The 22,674-nt window shown below is 43.2% G+C and overlaps 1 protein-coding gene across 1 annotated transcript in view; it reads left to right on the plus strand.

Moving 5' to 3' along the window:
* csmd3b (CUB and Sushi multiple domains 3b) overlaps positions 1-22,674 on the plus strand; it is a 3,002,015-nt gene that overhangs the window by 847,200 nt on the left and 2,132,141 nt on the right. The gene's annotated exons all lie outside the window — the stretch shown is intronic.

Here is a 22,674-nt window from a genome sequence, read left to right on the forward strand (position 1 = left end):
CCCGCTCAACGGAGCTGATCAAGTGTGGTCAATGCTTCAATGCTGGGAATGTTTTCCTGAGCGAGAACACTGACATTGGTGCGTCTATGGCAGGATCTTGGGGAGGCAGCGCTGGAGGTACTTCTCCAGCGTTTTGAGGTGTCTACTGTATATAATCCACGTCTCTGAGCCATATCAGAGGGTGGATATCACTACTGCCCTGTAGACCATAAGCTTGGTGTCAGATTTGAGATCCTGGTCTTCAAACACTCTTGTCCTCAGGCGACCGAAAGCTGTGCTGGCGTATAGAAGGCGGTGTTGGACCTTGTCGTCAATGTCTGCTCTTGCTGAAAGTAGGCTCCCGAGGCCTCATGATGGATTTTGATCATCGGTGGCAGTGCTGTGTGGCGGGGTTAGGTTTATAGTGGACCTTTGTCTAACGGATGTTTAGCATAAGGCCCGTACTCTTATATGCCTCGGTGATGGTGTTGACAATGGCTTGGAGTTCTGCCTCTGAGTGTGTGTAGACACATTCGTCGTCTACCTACTGAAATTCAGTGACAGAGGATGGGACAACCTTGGATCTGGCCTGGAGGCGAAGGAGGTTGAACAGATTTCCATTTGTTCTGTAATTTAGCTCCACTCCAGTGGGGAGCTTGCTAAGGGTGGGATGAAGCATTGCAGAAAGAAGTGTTAGCCTAGATTTATGTGCTCAAGTCCCTTCTTACTCCAAGATGAGTGTGCTACCCACTGAGCCACAGCAGACACCTCAGCCCTGCAAGGAATTCTTGATACTCCACAGCCCTGCCTTCCTTCCTCCTTCCAGTACTGGTATCATACATCATCCTTCCACAGCCTGTGTACAATCTTTTCCAGTAAAAATAGTTTCCAATTTTAGTTTCCTGGGAAATAATTTCACACAAGCATTCCCTAGTCCCCAGTAGAGATCAAGCATAACTCCAACAAAGCCTGTATTGAAGAAGAGAATTAATTTAGTGACGTTGCCACCTTTTGCCAAGTCCAAGATCAAACAGTGGACAGGATAGGTGTAGCATTATGATGTGAGTTCTGATGAATTCTTTGTTTTTGTATGTATACTAGAATATTTCTCTGTCCTCTCTCTCTCATTAAAAGATATTATTTGGAGGAAAGACTGTAATGCTACTAAATGGAATCTGCTTTACATATTTAACAAAGACTGTATAAAGTTGTTTTAGTAGCTCAGTTTGAGTCTATTTTATGTAGTATCAATACTGACCAACTGTCAGCTGAAGGACTGGAAGGGTGACTGACCTCATTTCCTATTGTGGTACACTAAAAAAACACTTCAAATTTATTAGTTCTTATTCAGAAATTGGGATTAAGAAAGATAAATATGAAATAACTAACCTCAATTGAGATTAAATAAAATAATTTTCCCCACAGATTAGTGGATATGTGGAAACGATTCCACAAAAAGCTGTTAATGCTGTTTTGTTATCAAAGAAAGGTAACTTCAATGTTATGAGACGTGAATTGGCTAGGATAGACTGGCGAATGAATCGTAAAGTGTTGACTGTAGATAGGCAATGGCAGACATTTAAAGATCACATGCATGAACTACAACAATTGTACATCCCTGTCTGGCGTAAAAATAAAACGGGGAAGGTAGTTCAACCGTGGCTAACAAGGGAAATTAGGGATAGTGTTAAATCCAAGGAAGAAGCATATAAATTGGCCAGAAAAAGCAGCAAACCTGAGCACTGGGAGAACTAAGGGTTTAATTAGGAGGGGGAAAATAAAGTATGAGAGTAAGCTTACAGGGAACATAAAAACTGACTGCAAAAGCTTCCATAGATAAGTGTAGAGAAAAAGATGAGTGAAGACTAATGTAGGTCCCTTGCCATCAGAATCAGGTGAATTCATAATAGGGAACAAGAAAATGGCAGACCAATTGAACAAATACTTTGGTTCTGTCTTCACTGAGGAAGACACAAATAATTTCTCGAAAATACCAGTGGACCGAGGGTCTAGTGAGATGGAGGAACTGAGGGAACTGAGGGAAATCCTTATTAGTCAGGAAATGGTGTTAGGGAAATTGATGGGATTGAAGGCTGATAAATCCCCAGGGCCTGATAGTCTGCATCCCAGAGTACTTAAGAAAGTGGCCCTAGAAATAGCAGATGCATTGGTGGTCTTTTTCCAACATTCCATGGACTCTGGATCAGTTCCGATGGATTGGAGGGTAGCTAATGTAATCCCACTTTTTAAAAAAGGAGGGAGAGAGAAAACAGGGAATTATAGACCGGCTAGCCTGACATTGGTAGTGGGGAAAGTGCTGGAATCAATTATTAAAGATGTAATAGCAGCGCATTTGGAAAGCAGTACCCTGATCAGTCAAAGTCAGCATGGATTTATGAAAGGGAAATCTTCTAGAATTTTTTGAGAATATAACTAGTAGAGTGGATAAGGGCGAACCAGTGGATGTGGTGTATTTGGACTTTCAAAAGGCTTTTGACAAGGTCCCACACAAGAGATTAATGTGCAAAATTAAGGCACATGGGATTTGGGGTAATGTATTGACGTGGATAGAGAACTGGTTGGCAGACAGGAAGCAAAGAGTGGGAATAAATGGGTCCTTTTCAGAATGGCAGGCAGTGACGAGTGGGGTACCACAAGGTTCAGTGCTGGGACCCCAGCTATTTACAATATATAGTAATGATTTAGATGAAAGAATTGAATGTAATATCTCCAAGTTTGCAGATGACACTAAGCTGGGTGGCAGTGTGAGCTGTGAGGAGGATGCTAAGAGGCTGCAGGGTGACGTGGACAGGTTAGGTGAGTGGGCAAATGCATGGCAGATGCAGTATAATGTGTATAAATGTGAGGTTATCCACTTTGGTGGCTAAAACAGAATGGCAGATTATTGTCTGAATGGTGACAGATTAGTAAAAGGAGAGGTGCAACGAGACCTGGGTGTCATGGTACATCAGTCATTGAAGCTACAGCAGGCAGTTAAGAAGGCAAATGGCATGTTGACCTTCATAGTGAGGGGATTTGAGCATAGGAGCAAGGAGGTCTTACTGGAGTTGTACAGGGCCTTGGTGAGGCCTCACCTGGAATATTGTGTTCAGTTTTGTTCTCCTAATCTGAGGAAGGACATTCTTGCTATTGAGGGAGTGCAGCGAAGGTTCACCAGACTGATTCCTGGGATGGCAGGACTGACTTATGAAGAAAGACTGGATTGACTCGGCTTATATTCACTGGAATTTAGAAGAATGAGAGGGGATCTCATAGAAGCATATAAAATTCTGACGGAATTGGACAGGTTAGATGCAGGAAGAATGCTCCCGATGTTGGGGAAGTCTAGAACCAGAGGTCACAGTCTAAGGATAAGGCGTAAGCCATTTAGGACCGAGATGAGGAGAAACATTTTCACTCAGAGAATTGTGAACACATGGAATTATCTACCACAGAAAGTTGTTGAGTTCAGTTTGTTCGATATATTCAAATGGGAGTTAGATGTGGCCCTTACGGCTAAAAGGATCAGGGGGTATGGAGAGAAGGCAAGAGTGGGGCACTGAAGTTGCACGATCAGCCATGATCATATTGAATGGTGGTGCAGGCTCGAAGGCCGAATGGCCTACTCCTGCACCTTTTTTCTATGTTTCTATGTAAATCTCCAGGAATGCACCAAACCAAAGCCTTCCTTAGGACTAGGAGATATTACAAATGATCAGCATTAAAAAAAAACACAATCTGCTGCATCTGATATTTCTGGGATGGGGAAGGTTGTGGTTACCTGTAAAGAGCATTGGCCACTGCCTTCCCTTCTTTCTTGAAAGTGTTGTTAACATTTTCTTCAAAGGCAGTGTCCTCCATTTTGAATGCTGAATGCTCGCCTATCCATTGTTGAATAGTTTGTGATGCAGCATATGTATGTTGCAGAGTTGGGAGCATTTCAGACAGTGGCAGAATTGAGCGGATGTGGCTATAACTCTCTAACTGCACTACTCTCGAACTTGAAAGAACAGACCTTTATGTTTAAATGCATGGACAGTACTTCGGTCCTTATTCGGGTAAAATTTCTAACTTTAGAAAAGAGGTGGCTGTCTTGCTGAGTTTAAAAAGTTAGCTTTGTACTGTTTGCAATCACACTACAGTTGATGCACATTGCTAATGATGCAAGGTAGTCTTACTACCAAAGGTAACTTCCTGATCACTGCAAAATCAGTGAAATGTTTGGTGCTGGTGTAAAGTAAAAGATCACAATGCACCAATGATCAATGTAAGATGTCTCATGGATGAAATCTGCACAAGATTATAGTTGATTATTTGTTCAATTATTTGGTCAGAACCAATGGCTTAGTGGACATGTTGGAACTGGGTTTACAGTACACTTGAGGGATATTTTTTCATGAAGAAGGGTCTAAGGGCATGCCCTAGAAAATTTTGACCTGGTATTTTTTTCTACCATTTTGAATTAGACTTTTCATTTATGTAAATATTTTTTGACGTGTATGTAACTTCATTAAATAGCATACCTCCTGTCAGGATTTTGTGGCTATTTTTCCAAAGAAAGATTTTTGGGGAGAATGGGAGTTACCTCTATATGCTGTGTTTTACAGCATAGTATATTTATGCATGTTTTTAAAAATGCCCCTGAAATGATAGGTAATTATGATGCTTCTGCGCTAGCTTTGATCTTGTTTTCCAATAAACCATAAATAAGCAATACATTAGCCTGTCTCAGCAATGAAAAACAGCTCACACCCATTGTTTTGGATAGTCTCTGATCCCTTTCAGGCTGTGAATAAAGAAAGATAAAGCACAGAGATGGAGATAAAGATACAGGTAGTTGACCAGGTTTTTGAAACAAAAAAACTCTGAGGCAGTTGAGTCAGCAAAGGCTGCAAGATCAAAATGTAGGAGAGAGTAGTTATTAAATTACTTCGTTTAAGTCAAGCAAGATGATTCACTGATATGGGGGAAGCACAGCTAATTCATTATTTTGTATTCTTCCATGAAGAAAAGTTTTACAGATTGAAAATCGGTGAATTCAATCATAACTGCAGTTTATCTCCTGTGAAGTAAAGCAGCCTAACAATTTGTAGCTTGTCTTGTCTCACCAAGTGTTTGCTCGTTGGCTTCAGAGAAATTCAAGCACATGTGTGAAAGACATGAATGTCCAGTTTAGATTACAAGAGGACACAACTGTTGCAATGTAGGTTAATCATGTAGTTAGATTTTGGGCTGTACAGGCACACCTAGAATGTATGATGCTCAGACCAGCACTATTGTAGCCAGGAGATTATCTAAGGCAAGACCCTGAAATTTCAACAATCCCCACTAAACTGGACTGAAAGCTACAGAGGTGAATAGTATACAATATGATAATCTAACAACAAAAAAATATATGTGTTTCTTGACTCACTACTTGTTATGGCACTATATTTTATATAGCCTAGAAATTATTGTTGCTGATATTTTGATACTTTTCTGACTGCTACTTTAATATTTACATTGGTTTGCTTCTAACAATTTCTAGGGCTGGATCTAAAAATTAATCAATTAATACCATCATATTATATAAAAATAGATTGTCATTATGATCATCATCATCAAGGGCAGTCCCTCGAAATCATGGAACACTTACTTTCACTCTAAAAGTGAGTTCTCAGGTGGCTGTACAGTCCGATGTGGAATTACAGTCTCTGTAACAGGTGGGGCAGATAGTGGTTGAAGGAAAGGGTGGCTGGGCAGCCCAGTTTGCCGCACTGTCTTTCCGCTGTCTGCGCATGATTTCTGCTTGCTCTCGGCGACGAGACTCAAGGTGCTCAGCGTCTTCCCGGATGTTCTTCCTCAACTTTGGGCAGTCTTGGGCCAGGGACTCCCAGGTGCTGGTGGGGATGTTGCACTTTATCAAGGAGGCTTTGAGAGTGTCCTTGAAGCGTTTCCTCTGCCCACCTGGGGCTTGCTTGCCATGTAGGAGTTCCGAGTAGAGCGCTTGCTTAGGGAGTCTCATGTCAGGCATGCGGATGATGTGGCCTGCCCAACAGAGCTGGTTAAGTTTGGTCAGTGCTTCGATGCTGGGGAGGTTGGCCTGAGCGAGAACACTGACGTTGGTGCGTTTGTCCTCCCAGTGGATTTGCAGGATCTTGCGGAGGCAGCGCTGGTGGTACTTTTCCAGCGCTTTGGGGTGTCTGCTGAATATAGTCCACATATCTGAGCCATATAGGAGGACAGGTATCACTACTGCCCTGTAGACCATACGTTTGGTGCCAGATTTGACGTCCAGGTCTTCAAACACTCTCTTCCTCAGGCGACCGAAGGCCGCGCTGGCCCACTGGAGGCAGTGTTGGACCCCACTGGATTGAAACTAAACTATAGAACTAATGGGAACCTGTTCAACCTACGTTGCCTCCAGGCTAGATCCAAGGTCATCCCTTCCTCTGACATTGAACTACAGTATGCGGATGATGCTTGCGTCTGCGCCCACTCAGAGGCCGAACTCCAAGCCATCGTCAACACCATCACCGAGGCGTACGAAAGCATGGGTCTTACACTAAACATCCGTCGGACAAAGGTCCTCCACCAACCTGAAACCGCCACACAGCACTGCCCCCTGGTCATCAAAATCCATGGCTCGACCTTGTACAACGTGGACCATTTTCCATACCTCGGGAGTCTACTATCAGCAAGGGCAGACATCATCATTATGATAATTACTACATAACCCATCTTCATTAAAAGATGGCTCCCACATTGCCTTGACCCTGAATGATTTGCCATCTTGAACATTTGGAACCAGGACCCTAACCTTAAAAACAAAATAAGTGGATATACTGAGTCATCATCATCATAGGCAGTCGCTCAGAATCGAGGAAGACTTGCTTCCACTGTTAGAATGAGTCCTTAGGTGGCTGAACAGTCCAATACGAGAGCCACAGTCCCTGCCACAGGTTGGATAGACAGTCATTGAGGGTAAGGGAGGGTAGGACAGCTTTGCCACGTGTTCCTTCCACTGCCTGCGCTTGTTTTCTGCATGTACTCGGCGATGAGACTCGAGGCACTCAGCACCCTCACGGATGCACTTCCTCCACTCAGAGCGGTCTTTGGCCAGGGACTCCCAGGTGTCGGTGGGGATGCCGCACTTTATCAGGGAGGCTTTGAGAGTGTCTTTGTCACGTTTCCTCTATCCACCCTTGGCTCGTTTGCCATGAAGGAGTTCCGCTTGCTTTTGGGAGTCTTGTGTCTGGCATGCGGACAATGTGGCCTGCCCAGCGGAGCTGATCATGTATGGTCAGTGCTTCTATGCTGGGGATGTTGGCCTGGTCGAGGACGCTAATGTTGGTGAGTAGACCCTGTACTGCACACAGCTCAGAAATAATAAATAGTATTTCTTTATTCAGAAGTAATAATTGATGAAAATGTGATTCGAATGGCTCCAAAAACTGACAACGTGAATAGCAACTATTCTCTTGACAGAATTCTGAAGCTGCCTTTCTTGATATTACACTTGCTGTGCAATTTGTTTGAACCTTACATTACTTCTTCACTATTTATGATTTTACACGAATTCACTATCTGACTACAGTGTCTTTGATACACTATTATTCACTTTTTCAGGGATTGGATTAGCTTTGCACTGATATCTTGATTACATGGTTAAAAATTTGGATTCACTTTTCAACATTCCATAGACTCTGGATCAGTTCCTATGGAGTGGAGGGTAGCTAATATAACCCCACTTTTTAAAAAAGGAGGGAGAGAGAAAACAGGGAATTACAGACCGGTCAGCCTGACATCGGTAGTGGGTAAAATAATGGAATCAATTATTAAGGATGTCATAGCAGCGCATTTGGAAAGAGGTGATATGATAGGTCTAAGTCAGCATGGATTTGTGAAAGGGAAATCATGCTTGACAAATCTTCTGGAATTTTTTGAGGCTGTTTCCAGTAGAGTGGACAAGGGAGAACCAGTTGATGTGGTGTATTTGGACTTTCAGAAGGCTTTCGACAAGGTCCCACACAAGAGATTAATGTGCAAAGTTAAAGCACATGGGATTTGGGGTAGTGTGCTGACGTGGATTGAGAACTGGTTGTCAGACAGGAAGCAAAGAGTAGGAGTAAATGGGGACTTTTCAGAATGGCAGGCAGTGACTCGTGGGGTACTGCAAGATTCTGTGCTGGGCCCCAGCTGTTTATATTGTACATTAAATGTAGTATCTCCAAATTTGCGGATGACACTAAGTTGGGTGGCAGTGTGAGCTACGAGGAGGATGCTATGAGGCTGCAGAGTGATTGGATAGGTTAGGTGAATGGGCAAATGCATGACAGATGAAGTATAATGTGGATAAATATGAGGTTATCCACTTTGGTGGTAAAAACAGAGAGACAGACTATTATCTGAATGGTGACAGATTAGGAAAAGGGGAGGTGCAACGAGACCTGGGTGTCATGGTACATCAGTCATTGAAGGTTGGTATGCAGGTACAGCAGGCGGTTAAGAAAGCAAATGGCATGATGGCCTTCATAGCGAGGGGATTTGAGTACAGGGGCAGGGAGGTGTTGCTACAGTTGTACAGGGCCTTGGTGAGGCCACACCTGGAGTATTGTGTACAGTTTTGGTCTCCTAACTTGAGGAAGGACATTCTTGCTATTGAGGGAGTGCAGCGAAGGTTCATCAGACTGATTCCCGGGATGGCGGGACTGACATATCAAGAAAGACTGGATCAACTGGGCGTGTATTCACTGGAGTTCAGAAGAATGAGAGGGGATCTCATAGAAATGTTCAAAATTCTGACGGGTTTAGACAGGTTAGATGCAGGAAGAATGTTCCCAATGTTGGGGAAGTCCAGAGCCCAGGGGTCACAGTCTAAGGATAAGGGCTAAGCCATTTAGGACCGAGATGAGGAAAAACTTCTTCACCCAGAGAGTGGTGAACCTGTTGAATTCTCTACCACAGAAAGTTGTTGAGGCCAATTCACTAAATATATTCAAAAAGGAGTTAGATGTAGTCCTTACTACTAGGGGGATCAAGGGGTATGGCGAGAAAGCAGGAATGGGATACTGAAGTTGCATGTTCAGCCATGAACTCAGTGAATGGCGGTGCAGACTCGAAGGGCCGAATGGCCTACTCCTGCACCTATTTTCTATGTTTCTATGTTTCTATGACAATCCCCCCCCATCCCAGGAATCAGTCTGGTGAATCTTCATTGCACTCCCTCTATGGCACGTATATCCTTCTTTATGTAAAGAAAATAAAACTGTGCACAATACTCCAGATGTAATCTCACCAGAGCCCTATATAATTGCAATAAGATGTCTTTACTCTTATACTCAAATCTTCTTGGAATAACGGTCAACATACCATTTGCTTTCTTAATTGCTCGTTGTACCTGCATGTTAACTTTCAGTGATTCATGAACAAGGACACCCAGGTCCCTCTGAACACCAACATTTCCCAATCTCTCACCATTTAAACTATACTCTGCTTTTCTATTTTTCCTACCAAAGTGGATAACTTCAGATTTCTCCACATTATATTCCATGACATGTTCTTGCCCACTCACTTAGCCTCTCTATATCCCCTTGAAGCCTCTTTGCATCCTCCTCACAACTTACATTCCCACCAAACTTGGATATATTACATTTGGTTCCCTCATCCAAATCATTGATATAGATTGTGAATAGCTGAGGCCCAAGCACTGATCCTTGCAGTACCCCACTAGGTATAGCCTGCCAACCAAAAAATGACCTGTTTATTCCGACTCTCTGTTTTCTGTCCGTATATCAATCCACAATCCATGCTAGTATATTAACCCCAATCCCATGAGCCCTAATTTTGTTTAATAACCTCTTGTGTAGCACCTTATCGAATGCCTTCTGAAAATCCAAATACACCGCATTCACTTGTTCCCTCTTATCTATTCTGCTAGTTACAACCTCAAAAAACTCTTAACAGATTTGTCAAACATGATTTCCCTTTCGTAATCCGTGTTGACTCTACCCAATTCTTTATTTTCTAAGTGCCCTGTTACCACGTAATTAAAAATTGATTCTAGTATTTTCTCTCCTGCTGATGTCAGGCTAACTGATCTGTAGTTCCCTATTTTCTCTCTCCCTCCTTTCTTAAATAGTGGGGTTACATTTGCTACCTTCCAATTTGCAGGAATCTGTGGAATTTTGGAAGATGGTACCCAATGCATCCACTATCTCAAAAGCCACCTCTTTTAAAGTCCTAGGATGTAGTCCATCAGGTCCAGGAGATTTATCAGCTTTCAGTCTTATTAATTTGTCCAATACAATTTTTTTACTAATATTAATTTCTTTCAGTTCCTCATTCCCACTTGACCTTTGGTTCTCCACTATTTCTGGGATGTTTTTTGCGTCTTCTGTGAAGACAGGCACACAGTATTTGTTTAATTTCTCTGCCATTTCCTTATTCCCCATTATAATTTATTCCTGTGAATGTCGGGTGTTTGTTTTTTTCACTCTACTCTGATTCTTAGACTTCGGAACTTATAGTGGGAAAGGACAACATGTGACACAAAATTTTAGGTTTCACCCAGTGTTCGTTTTATTACGCAACAAAACCCGACTATAAAGTACAGGACTAGATTGCCAAGAGAAATTGACTTTAGACATACAATCACCATATCTGGCTATAGCTCTTCTGTCAGTTTTTCTGCAGTGCCTGTTCCTTTCGTGTCTTTCTGTCTCTTCCTCCTGCTTCTGTGTTTCTTGAGTTCCCTGCTTGCTGTTGCTTTTTGTGTATCTCCTCCTGCTTCTACTTACCTGTTGTTTCTTCTGCTCTTCTTCCTGCATCTGTTTAGCTGTGTTCTCCTTTTCTTCCTGTTTTCCTCGCTTGTACATATCCAGGGTTTGAATAAGCTTCCCACTGTGATGAGATTCGATTTAACGAACCATTGAACTGTTTTGGTGATGAGGTTGAATTTGTATGCAAAAGATATTTCCATATGCTGAAAATCTGTTTGCCCAAAACTTTTCACCTTGTGAGGGGGTCCTTTGTTGTTGCAGAATTGACATCTCAAAAGGCTCCTTCCTCACCCTGGTTAAATCGAGTTTGGGCTTCAAGTAACATTCCATTGTTGTTATGCATGAAGTTATTCATGAAGTCAGTTTTTTTCCTGTTCACAGGGTGTTCTTAACTGTCCAGTTTAATTCCACAGTTTGTATCAGTTTTATTAGTTCATGGTTTGTGTTTTTTTCTCTGAAGATTAGTAATCTTACATGAAGCACCTTGGGACGTTTCACTACGTTAAAGGCGCAATATAAATATAAATTGTTGTTGTTGGCTCAGCCTGTTAGGATCTCATGTTTAATTTAGCTAATCTATTTCTTTTTACATACCTATAGAAGCCTTTACATACCTATAGAAGTCTGCTTTTATGACTCGTGTTAGCTTACTCTCATTTTCCCTTTCTTTATCAATTACTTGGCCGCCTTTTGCTGAATTCTAAAATCCTCCCAATCCTCAGGCCTACAACTCTTTGGCAATATTATCAGCCTCTTCCTTTAATCTAATACTATCTTTAATTTCTCTTGTTACCCACAGTTGGACCATTTTTACCGTGGTGTTTTTATTCCTTAAGGAAATGTATCTTAGGTGTGAATTATGAATTATTTCTTTAAATGTTTGTAATTGCTTTTCTACTGTCACATTTTTTATTTGAGTTTCCCAACCTACCTTAGCCAACTCGCCTCTCATATGTAAGAACATAAGAACATAAGAAATAAGAGCAGGAGTAGCCTGCTCCACGATTCAATAAGATTATGGCTGATCTGATCATGGACTCAGCTTCACTTCCCTGCCCACTCCCCATAACCCTTTACGCCCTTATCGCTCAAAAATCTGTCTCTCTCCGCCTTAAATATATTCAATGACCCAGCCTCCACAGCTCTCTGAGGCAGAGAATTCCATCGATTTACAACCCTCTGATAGAAGAAATTTTTCCTCATCTCAGTTTTAAATGGGCAGCCTCTTATTCTATGTCTCTAATTTTAGTTTCCCCTATGAGTGGAAATATCCTCTCTGCATCCACCTTGACAAGCCCCCTCGTTATCTTATATGTTTCAATAAGATCACCTCTCAGTTTTCTGAACTCCAATGTGTATAGGCCCAACCTACTCAACCTATCTTCATAAATCAACCCCCTCATCTCCAGAATTAACCTAATGAACCTTCTCTGAACAGCCTCCAATGCAAGTATATCCTTCCTTAAATACGGAGACCAAAACTGTACGCAGTAGTCTTGATGTGGTCTTACCAATACCCTGTACAGTTGTAGCAGGACTTCTCTGCTTTTATGCTCTATCCCCTTTGCAATAAAGATCAACATTCTATTTGCCTTCCTGATTACTTGCTGTACCTACATACTAACTTTTTGTGTTTCATGCACAAGGACCCCCAGGTCCCTCTGAACTGCAGCACTTTGCAATTTTTTTCCATTTAAATTATAATTTGCTTTTCTATTATTTCTGCCAAAGTGGATAACTTCACATTTTCCCATATTATACTCCATCTCCCAAATTTTTGCCCACTCACTTTGCCTGTCTATATCCCTTTGCAGATTTTTTGTGTCCTCCTCACAATTTGCTTTGCATCTTTGTATCATCAGCAAACTTAGTTACAACATTCGGTTCCTTCATCCAAGTCATTAATATAAATTTTAAATAGTTGAGCACCTACGTAGTTTGCTTTGTTTAGGTTTAGGACCCTAGTTTCGGATTTAACTAAATCACTCTCAAACTCAACATAACAATTCTATCATATTATGATCACAGAGGCTCCTTGACAATAAGGTTATCCCATTGCACAGTACTAGATCTACAATCGCCAATTCCCTCGTAGGTTCCTTGATATACTGATCTAGAAAACTATTGAATGCATTCCATGAACTCTTCCTCTGCACTTGTTCTGCAAATTTGGTTCGCCCAGTCTATATGAAATTTAAAGTCCCCATGATTACTGTATTACCCTTGTTACATGTATCTCTAATTTCCTGATTTATACTCTGCCTGACACATTGTTAGGGTCTCCTTGTTGTTTCTTAACTGATTCCACATTTTGGTTTTCTGAACCAAGATCCTTAGGGGCTGAAATTGCCCCCCCCACCCCTCCCCCCGCCTGCCGAAAACGCTCCGCATCTCCCGTGATTCGACTGTTTTTACTGCAGCATTAGATGTGGTGGCCTCTTTTGCGAAATTCCGGTCTTTTGCTTTTATTTTTGAGCGGCCCAGAAGTCGGTCATAATGGGGGAGGAAGAGCGGCGGTGAGCGGAAGTTCAGTAAGTAGAGGGGCGGAGGTGGGCGGAGTGTCCGCCGCTGTCACTCATCAGCGTAGGGCTGATGATGTCATCACGCTGGCGTGTCACCACATCTCTCTCCTTCACTTAAAGGGGAGAGCCGCTGCAAGCTCTGCGATTCTTTAAGTTAGGTCCACTGGGCCACCAGGGAGGGTTTCCAGGCTGTTGGCAGCCCGGCCGAACCCGGGACATAATTGTTGGCCCGACATGGCAGTCGGCCGACAAAAAAAAAGATGGCAGCCATGGCAATAACCCCTCCCCTTTCATGGCAGCTGCACCACCATTATACATGCACTGCACGTACAGTGCACCAACAGAAAAAGCTGTCAGTGGCACCGAGTGGTGGGAGCAAGATTTTCAATGTTGAATTTTGCGTTTGGGGGGCACATCGGTGGTGCACGCAATTAGGACGGATCGGCAGCAGCGGAATGGTAGTGGGGAGAACGGGTCACCGCTGGGATACCGCAGGAGCGGAATATTCAAAATGGCAGCTATTCAATGAAAAATCGGAGGCCATTCCACTCAGCTGTGTGGCCGCTGATTTCCGGCGGTAACAGGCCTCAAGGGAAGTGGCAATTTTACTGTCATTATTCCCTCTATTATCAGGGCTACCCCTCCTTCTTTTCTATTTTGCCTGTCTCTTTGAAAAATTAAATATCCTGATTATATTTAGTTCCCAATCTTGGTCACTCTACGACCACATCTCTGTAATGGCTATTAAATCAAATCCATGTATTTCTATCTGTGCTATTAATTCATCTATTTTGTTGTGAATTCTCCGTGCATTCCAATATAGTATATTTAGCTTTAACTTTTTTCTACTTTTCCCTGATGTCACTTTAGTCATTAATGTCCTATTACCTTTGTTAATCTTTCTGTCCCTTCCTGATCCACTCTGCTTATTTATACCCAGGTCACTACAGCATTGACATTTCTCTTACTGCTTTTGAATTTACCCTTTCCTGAAGCCTTCCATCCCCCCCCACCCCCTTAATTAGTTTAAAGCGCTATCTACCGCTCTAGTTCGCCAAGACAATGATCCCAGCCCGGTTTCAGTGGAGCCTGCCCCCAGGGAAAAGATCCCTTCTTTCCCAGTACTGGTGCCAATACCCCATGAATTGACACCCCTGCCTCCCACACCACTCTTTGAGCCACACATTTAACCTTCTAATCTGTTTGTCCCTATGTCAATTTGCGTGTGGATCAGGAAGGGACAGAAAGATTATTATCTGTGAGGTTCTGCATTTTAATTTTGAAACCAGCTCCTCAAATTTTCTCAGCAGAACCTTATTCCTAGTTCTACCTATGTTGTTCATCCCTACAAAATGTCCTCATCCAGGCTAACATCCCCATTATTGAAGCACTGACCACACTTGATCAGCTCTGCTGGGCAGGCCACATAGTTCGCATGCCAGACACGAGACTCCCAAAGCAAGTGCTCTATGCAGAGCTCCTTCACGGCAAACGAGCCAAAGGTGGGCAGCGGAAACTTTACAAGGACATCCTCAAAGCCTCCCTGATAAAGTGCGATATCACCACTGACACCTGGGAGTCCCTGGCCAAAGACCACCCTAAGTGGAGAAAGTGCATCCGGGAGGGCGTTGAGCACTTCGAGTCTCAACACTGAGAGTGTGCAGAAATCAAGCGCAGGCAGTGGAAAGAGCGTGCAGCAAACCAGTCCCACCCACCCTTTCCCTCAATGACTATCTGTCCCACCTGTGACAGGGACTGTGGCTCTCATATTGGACTGTTCAGCCACCAAAGAACTCACTTCAGGAGTGGAAGCAAGTCTTCCTCGATTCCAATGGACTGCGTATGATGATGATCATCATCATCCCTACATGGACCACAACTGTCGCAACCATTTTCAGCCAGCTATGCCAGGTGGATGATCCATCTCACCCGCTACCTGAGGTCCCCACCATCACAGAAGCCATTCTTCAGTAAATTCAATTAACTCCATGTGATATCAAGAAACAGGTTGAATGATCAATTCAGTAATAGCCTATGGGATCCAGGGCAAAGTGGCAAGTTGGATCCAAAATTGGCTCGGAGACAGGAAGCAAAGGATAATGGTTGTTGGATGTTTTTGTGACTGGAATGCTGTATCCAGTGGGTTTCCACAGGACTCAGTGCTACGTCCCTTGCTTTTTGTGGTATATATCAATGACTTGGACCTAAATATTGGGGGTATGATTCAGAAGTTTGCAGATGTCACTAAAATAGGCTGTGTGGTTGATAATGAAGGAGAAAGCTGCAGACTGCACGAAGATATCAATGAACTGGTCAGGTGGGCAGAACAGTGGCAAATGGTATTCAATCTGAATAAGTATGAGGTAATGCATTTGGGGAGGTCTAACAAGTCAAGGGGATACACATTAAATTGTACGACGCTGAAAAGTGTAGAGGAACAAAGGGACCTTGGAGTGCAAGTCCACAGATCCCTGAAGGTAGCAGGCCAGGTAGATAAGGTGCTCAAGAAGGCATATGGCATATTTGCCTTTATTAGTCGAGGCATGGAATATAAGAGCAAGGAGGTTATGCTTAAACAGTATAAAACACTGGTTTGGCCGCAGCTGTGTACAGTTCTGGTCACATTACAGGAAATATGTGATTGCATTCGAAAGGAAGTAGAGGAGATTTACAAAAATGTTGCCTGGACTGAAGAATTTTGGTTATGAGGAAAAATTTGAGATGCTGGGTCTGTTTTCTTTGGAACAGAGGACACTGAGGGGAGACCTGATTGAAGTGTATAAAATTATGAGGGGCCTGGATAGAGTGGATAGGAAGGACCTGTTTTCCTTGGCAAAGGGGTCAACAACCGAGGGGGTCATAGATTTAAAGTAATTGGGGGGAGGTTTAGAGGAGATATGAGGGGAAATTAATTCACCCAGAGGATGGTGGGGGTCTGGAACTCACTGTCTGAAAGGGTGGTAGAGGCAGAAACCCTCGCCACATTTAAAAGATACTTTGCTGTGCACTTAAAGTGCCATAACCTACAGGGCTACGGACCAAAAGCTGGAAAGTGGGATTAGTCTGGATAGCTCTAGGTCAGCCTCTTTGGCAGTACCTCACAAACCCGCAATCCCTACCAACTAGAAGAACGAGGGCAGCAGGTGCATGGGAACAGCATCTCCTGAAAGTTCCCCTCCAAGTTACACATCATCCTGACTTGGAAATATATCACCACACCGTCAGTGTTGCTGGGTCAAAATCCTGGAACTTCCTCCCGAACAGCATTGTAGGAATACCTTCACCACCTGGAGTGCAGCAGTTCAAGAAGACGGCTCACCACCACTTTCTCAAGGGCATTTAGGGATGGGCCCACATCCCACGAATGAATTTTAAAAAAATAATGTCAAATTGATCAAATGTTCCTTATCCTACTTAGACTTGCAGGATGCACTGACTGTAGCTAATAGATAATGTGAAATAACACTGGGCATAATTGATGCATCTTTTTCATGCAAATTAAATCTGATTTAATGATGCATATACAGAAATGCTTTCGGACCCAAGAAAATGTGATTACTCTAGTGGTGACACAATGCTTGGTTTAAAATAGAAAATAATTCTTATTTGCTGAAAATCTTGTTGAGATAAAAAAAATGAAGAATAATGGAATTGGTCGGTTTATTTGGACAAAATTGCAGCGATGCATCTCTCTGGCAACAGCACCGCTGTAGGTATTGCAGGGCACAACATTATCCACCAACTGTTGCATAACAGATCATAGAGAATTTCCTGGGGTCCTCCTAATTTGTTTTCAGGTGGGCTCCAAGTGATATTCATGCATATGCCCTGGAGCAGGTGCGGAAAATAGCTGCTCCAGGCCTGAAACACCTATAGTAGTGCAGCAGTATAAGGACAGTGGTCTTTTGCGCCTAAAATTTAAATACCACGGACAAAAGAAGTGAATCAATTTTCCACAATTGTTTTTGCTCCAGGGGCAGATTTAGAAGTTAAAGGGCCTTCCATTGGTCCTTAGCAACACTGAATAACAATAACATGCTGGCAGTACTAATGTATCACAATAGCAGTAATTATGGAAAAAGTGACATGTAACAGTCATTACCGTCTATTTTCAATACGTTCTCTGTCACTTCCGGCAGAAATCCCAGTACCTGTTGGGATCCAGTGTAACCAACCTCCAGATGATTTTCCACCTCCATCTGTTCTATTAATGCTGCTAAATGGTATAATTAAATCAAAAAATCTGCCCTACTTTGTCATTGATGCATTTAAAAGTTCCTTCCTGCTCTATCCTTCTCATCAAACTGGTCCTGCACTCTTAATTGTCTAAATATTCATGAAGGGTAAGTGGTTGTAACCCACTGCCCCCCCCACCCCCCGCCTCTCCCCACCACACTCATATACACAAGAACACAGCAAACCCCCACTGCACCAAGACAGTATTTCAGTTTTGTTTAAACTATCAGTATGTTATTCACTCTGATACTCAGTTATTCAAACATATCTCTCCCTGCATACCAACCACATCCATCAATATTCTCACTTCCAATCAATGCTTCCCCCAAAGAACTTATTCTGTACTTCTGTCAAGCCACTCCTTCACATCCGTTTTCAATCAAATTCTACCCTGCTCACAATTTAAATCTGATTTCCCCTCTTCCCCCAACCCCTTCACTAAGTATTTCAATGCTAGTCCATTGTAAGTCCTTCTGTCAAACAGTTTCTTAACATAGTTAAGTCATACAAAACTGCTCAGTGTTTCAGACAATTTCTAACCTGATGCTCAAACATTCTATTCAAAATCTTGAAATAATTAGTGTGTTACTCAAAACCTCTTCACAGCCAATACTTTCATCACAATCGAAAGCAAGGTAAGCATCTCTCTGTTCACTAATGATTTTGAATTGTGCTGAGAAGTAGTATTCAACGAGTGGAACAGTTACGGAAACTGAGTAGCTTCATAGATGAGCACCATATAGCATTAAATAGTGTGAAGTATACACTCTAGAATGTCTTCTTGGCAGCAAGGCTACTTATTTATTTACTTTTGAGAATTTTTTTTGCATTATCTTTCTGGAACAGCCATTCAAAAGCAATACCATATTCTTACTGGCATTAACACTGATGGTGAATTCTATAATGGTTCATTTGCTCTGAGCATTCAAACCAGGGTACACACTAGTTCTGCATTAAGATAATGTTGTTTGAGGTAGCATTTATAGAGAAAGTGCTAATTTTATCCAGAGTGTTATAACTGCTCCGGTCTAATGCACAATAATGCACTAACTGAGTTTTAGTAATTCTTTGGCATGTTAAGTAATTGTTAAGTGGCAATCAACAGAGAACATGCAAATTTACTCTCAATTTACATTATCTGCATAATTGAAGCTGGTGTAAAAAGATCAGAGGAAGCTGCCAGAATTGGGAGATGTGGGTGGGCAAAACAGAGCAGGGTGCAAAACTAGTCCGACAAGTCTTTCAGTCAACAAGCAATATGAATGAAGCATGAAATCTTTTTTCAGACACTTTGGAGAATGATGAGCATGAAAAACAGGAGACAATGGCCCAGGTGGTTTGAAAGCCTAGGAGTAGGGCTTGCTATTATCCAATGCAGCACAACTATTGCAGATATGCTTTGACAAGGGACAGTGAGCTGGATTTTCAGCGCTTAAGATTTCGGGGCATTAATGACGGCGGGGTGGTCCTGATGCCGCCTGGAAAAAGTTTGCACCTCAGTCAGCAAAATTGGGCAGCTGGGCCCTGAGTGTGGGGTGGAGTGAGAAGGGAGGCACTGCAGGCCTCTTTTAGGGTGCTAGGCCGGATGAGAAAATCCTGAGCTAAACAGCTGGCCGAGGAGCGCTCTAAGAGAGGCCTGGGGAGAAAAAAAACCCTTAAAAACCCGCCAAAAACATTCCCAATACATAGCCCACACCACCACAATATAAATCGCAACAAAAAGGAAAGAAAAAACAATCACACTTACCCTAGGTCGACGTTACTTACCTCACTGCAGCCGCTTCAGCTTGGAACGGCAGTTTTCACAGGCGTTCCCAGCAGGACATTCTACGCAGCACTACGGGTCGGGCGGGAGTCAAAAATCAATCCGGTGTCGCAACCAGGGTCGTTGCACATCGGTTCGCCTCTTCCAGGCACTAATGTTCCACGCCCCGCCAAAACCGCCGGTGGGGCGCTGGAAGCTGGCCTAGAAGAGCTCACCTCCGCCATTGCCACCCTCCGGGAGAAAAACAGAGGCGGACTGCACCAGAAAATCCAGCCAGTGTGTACAGAGGTTACCCCTTAGCAGTGATATGATTTGTGACCCATATCAGCTCCAAGAACCAGCATCTGGTCAGAACGTTCAATGGAAGTAAAAGTGACCATTGCACTATTAGCAAGAGACTTGAAGCAAGGATCAATGGAGGGCAACTCCAGGCCCCACAAGGAAAGTCTGAGTTTCCAATGCCCGGGCTCTGCCCCGCTTCCTATCCGCGAGACCAAGTGACTTACCTGGCTGCCAGCAATTGGCTTGCTGGGTCTTTCTGCCCGTTTTGTGTGGGCAGCTGGCCAGCATAATATTAATATGTCTTAGGAATTAAAATAGGCCGAGCCTCAGACTGATTATATTGGGTGGGTTTGACATTCAACCCTTTCCCTGCTGCCCAAAACTCACATTAACTAAAATCTCCCCTTAGGTTTCTGCTCCTGGGCTTATGGTCTGTTTAAAAAATATATATAGTACAGTATAAGCGCACCAAAATCATGGGTACACTGAATGTATGCAATTACCTTTGTGCAAACCATCTCCACAAATATAAGCATTACCTATGGTTTCCTAGTACTTGCCCATCGGCACCTCTTGATGGTTGCTTCACACTGCAAGGAAAATAATGGTGCTTATTATATAGTGGTGACTTTTGCAGAGATAAGGGAAAACAAAGTAGAGCAGAATAAAATGTCAAGTACCAGAATAGCTTCAGTTAGAAAACCAGTGTAACTACATTAAGATCCCCAGTGTTTCTAAGGTTATTATTTAACAACCATTATCATTTCCCACTTTGCATGTCTGCTTTATAGCTATTTGTAATACATTCGAAACATCAAAAACAATAAATTTACATTTTTGTGCTGCCCTTGCTAAGCATAGAAGGCATTTTTGCTTTTTCTATCACACTCAACTGTATCTAGCAACAACAATAAGAACACCTTGTGTCTTTATTGTGGTAAAACAATACACTTCACAGGAGTGTAATCAGAAAAAAATGTCAGTGACTCAAAGAAGGAGTATTTTAAGATGGGTGACTGAAAGCTTAGTCAAAGAGGTAGGAGCATCTTAAAGAAGGAGAGAAAGGTGGAGAAGCAGAGATGTTTATGGAGGGAATTTCAGAGCTTAGGGTATAAATGACAGAAGGCACAGCTGCCAATTGTGGGGCAAAGGAAGCGGTCAGAATCGGAGGAATGCATAGTTTTCTGACAGTTATAGGGCTGGAGGGTGTTCCAGAGATGGGGAGGGGCGAGGCCATGGAGGGATTTGAACACAAGGATGAGCCTTTTAAAATTGAGGAATTGGTGCACAGCAAGCACAAGGGTGATGGGCGAATGGAACTTGGTGCGAGTTAAGATATGTGCAGCATAGTTTTGGAATAGCTCAAGTTTATGGATGTTGGAAGATGGGAGGATGGAAAATAGGACATTGAAGTTGTGAACAGACTGGTTTAGCCTGAGACTGTGGCCAAGGTGGCTATGAAACTGAGTTTGTGGCGGGGGCTGAGAACAGTGGCCTAAGTTCCCAATATTTAATTGGAGGAAATTTCAACTATTCAGACTAGCAGTCTGACAACACTGAGGTGGTGGAGGGATCAAGAGAGGTGATGGTGATGTAGAGCTGGGTGTCGTCAGCATACATGTGGAACCTGGTGCCATGCCTTTGTTGTTGCCAAGGCGCAGCATGTAAATTAAAAATAGGAGGGAACCAAGGATAGATCCTGGGGGTGGAGGGGTGGGGGGTGGGGTGCTCCAGAGGTAATGGTGCGGGGTGGAAAGAGATTGCAGGGACTCTTCCATGAATCAGGCCATTCTATGCCTCGCCCTTCCATCAATGTTGCAAATTGATATACTCCACAACTAGATTGAGGTACTGTGTGTTTTATAGGGATTATATGGCTATTAAAGTACTAAAAGCAGTGCTGGCCAGAACTGTCTACCAGGATATGTCATCTGCTACTGGGAAAAAATTGGAAATAAGCCAGTTGATGTCTTAATTATTGAAAAAATTATAGCCATTCCCAGATTGTAAAGGCACAAATAACTGAGCCCAAGAGCTCAACAATAAATAGACATTGTGTGCAAGTTGAGATGTCCCTGATTCCAAACAAACTGCTTATTATTGCCAATTGGACAGCCCCTTAAATGTCTCAGAATGCTTTTATTTGTAGAATTATATAATTTATATTATGGCCCCGAACTTGGTGGAAGCTAAGTTCCGCTCAAGTGCCGCCCAAAGGACTCCAAGATACCTGACAATACTTTGGGCGGGTGTTTCATGGAAAAGTCCTGGAAAGACCGCTCAGTGGCAAAAAAATGACTTACGCCATGAATCTGGGCATCAGGAGGCGAGATCTCCCAATCTCGGCGCCAAATGCAATCCTCGGCAAAGTACCGCTGAGGATTCAGTCGGGCCCAGGGAGGGGGGAATATATAAAAGTGAAAATTTCCAAAACATTTAAAAAAAACACTGCCAAACCTTCAGGGGACCCCATCCACCTGAATCACTGGGGAAAAAAAAGAAGTTTGCTGCCCTTTTTTTGCAGGTCTTCATATTTAACATTGACGTTTGACCTGCCTCCATGCAGCAGTTCTTCCCCCTGCTGCAGCGGACTTCCGCCCGGACCAACCTGGCAGCTCGTCGGGCGGGAGGACTCTTACATGAGTTGCGCGCCAGCGGATGTCAGCAGGCGGTTTCCAGTGGTCCTCCCTCCCCGCCGGCGGGAGGCCTGCACTAAACTCATTCGCAGGGGAGACCGCCCAGAAAACTCGGCGGCAGCGGGTGGTGAGTTCACCAAGTTCGGCCCCTATATTCTTTACCTGGAGAGTGGTTAGAATGTGGAACTTGCTACCACAAGGAGTAGTTGAGGTGAATAACATAGATGCCTTTAAGGGAAATCTAAATAAACACATGAGGGAGAAATGGATAGAAGGTTATGCTGATAGGAGGAGATAAAGAGGGGTGGGAGGAGCTGGTGTGGCGCCAGACGTTCGCCGCTGACAGCAAAATCCGAGACCAAGACTCCACAACCTATAGCTCCTGTGCAGTTACTTTATTAAAAGGCTCTTTGAAAGACAACAGAGATTCCACAGAGGCCACATGCTTCCCATGAGAATGGTGGAATGAAAAATCAACAGACGTTCTTGCATGT

This window comes from Pristiophorus japonicus, chromosome 1 (genome assembly GCF_044704955.1).
Source record: "Pristiophorus japonicus isolate sPriJap1 chromosome 1, sPriJap1.hap1, whole genome shotgun sequence".
NCBI lineage: Eukaryota > Metazoa > Chordata > Chondrichthyes > Pristiophoridae > Pristiophorus > Pristiophorus japonicus.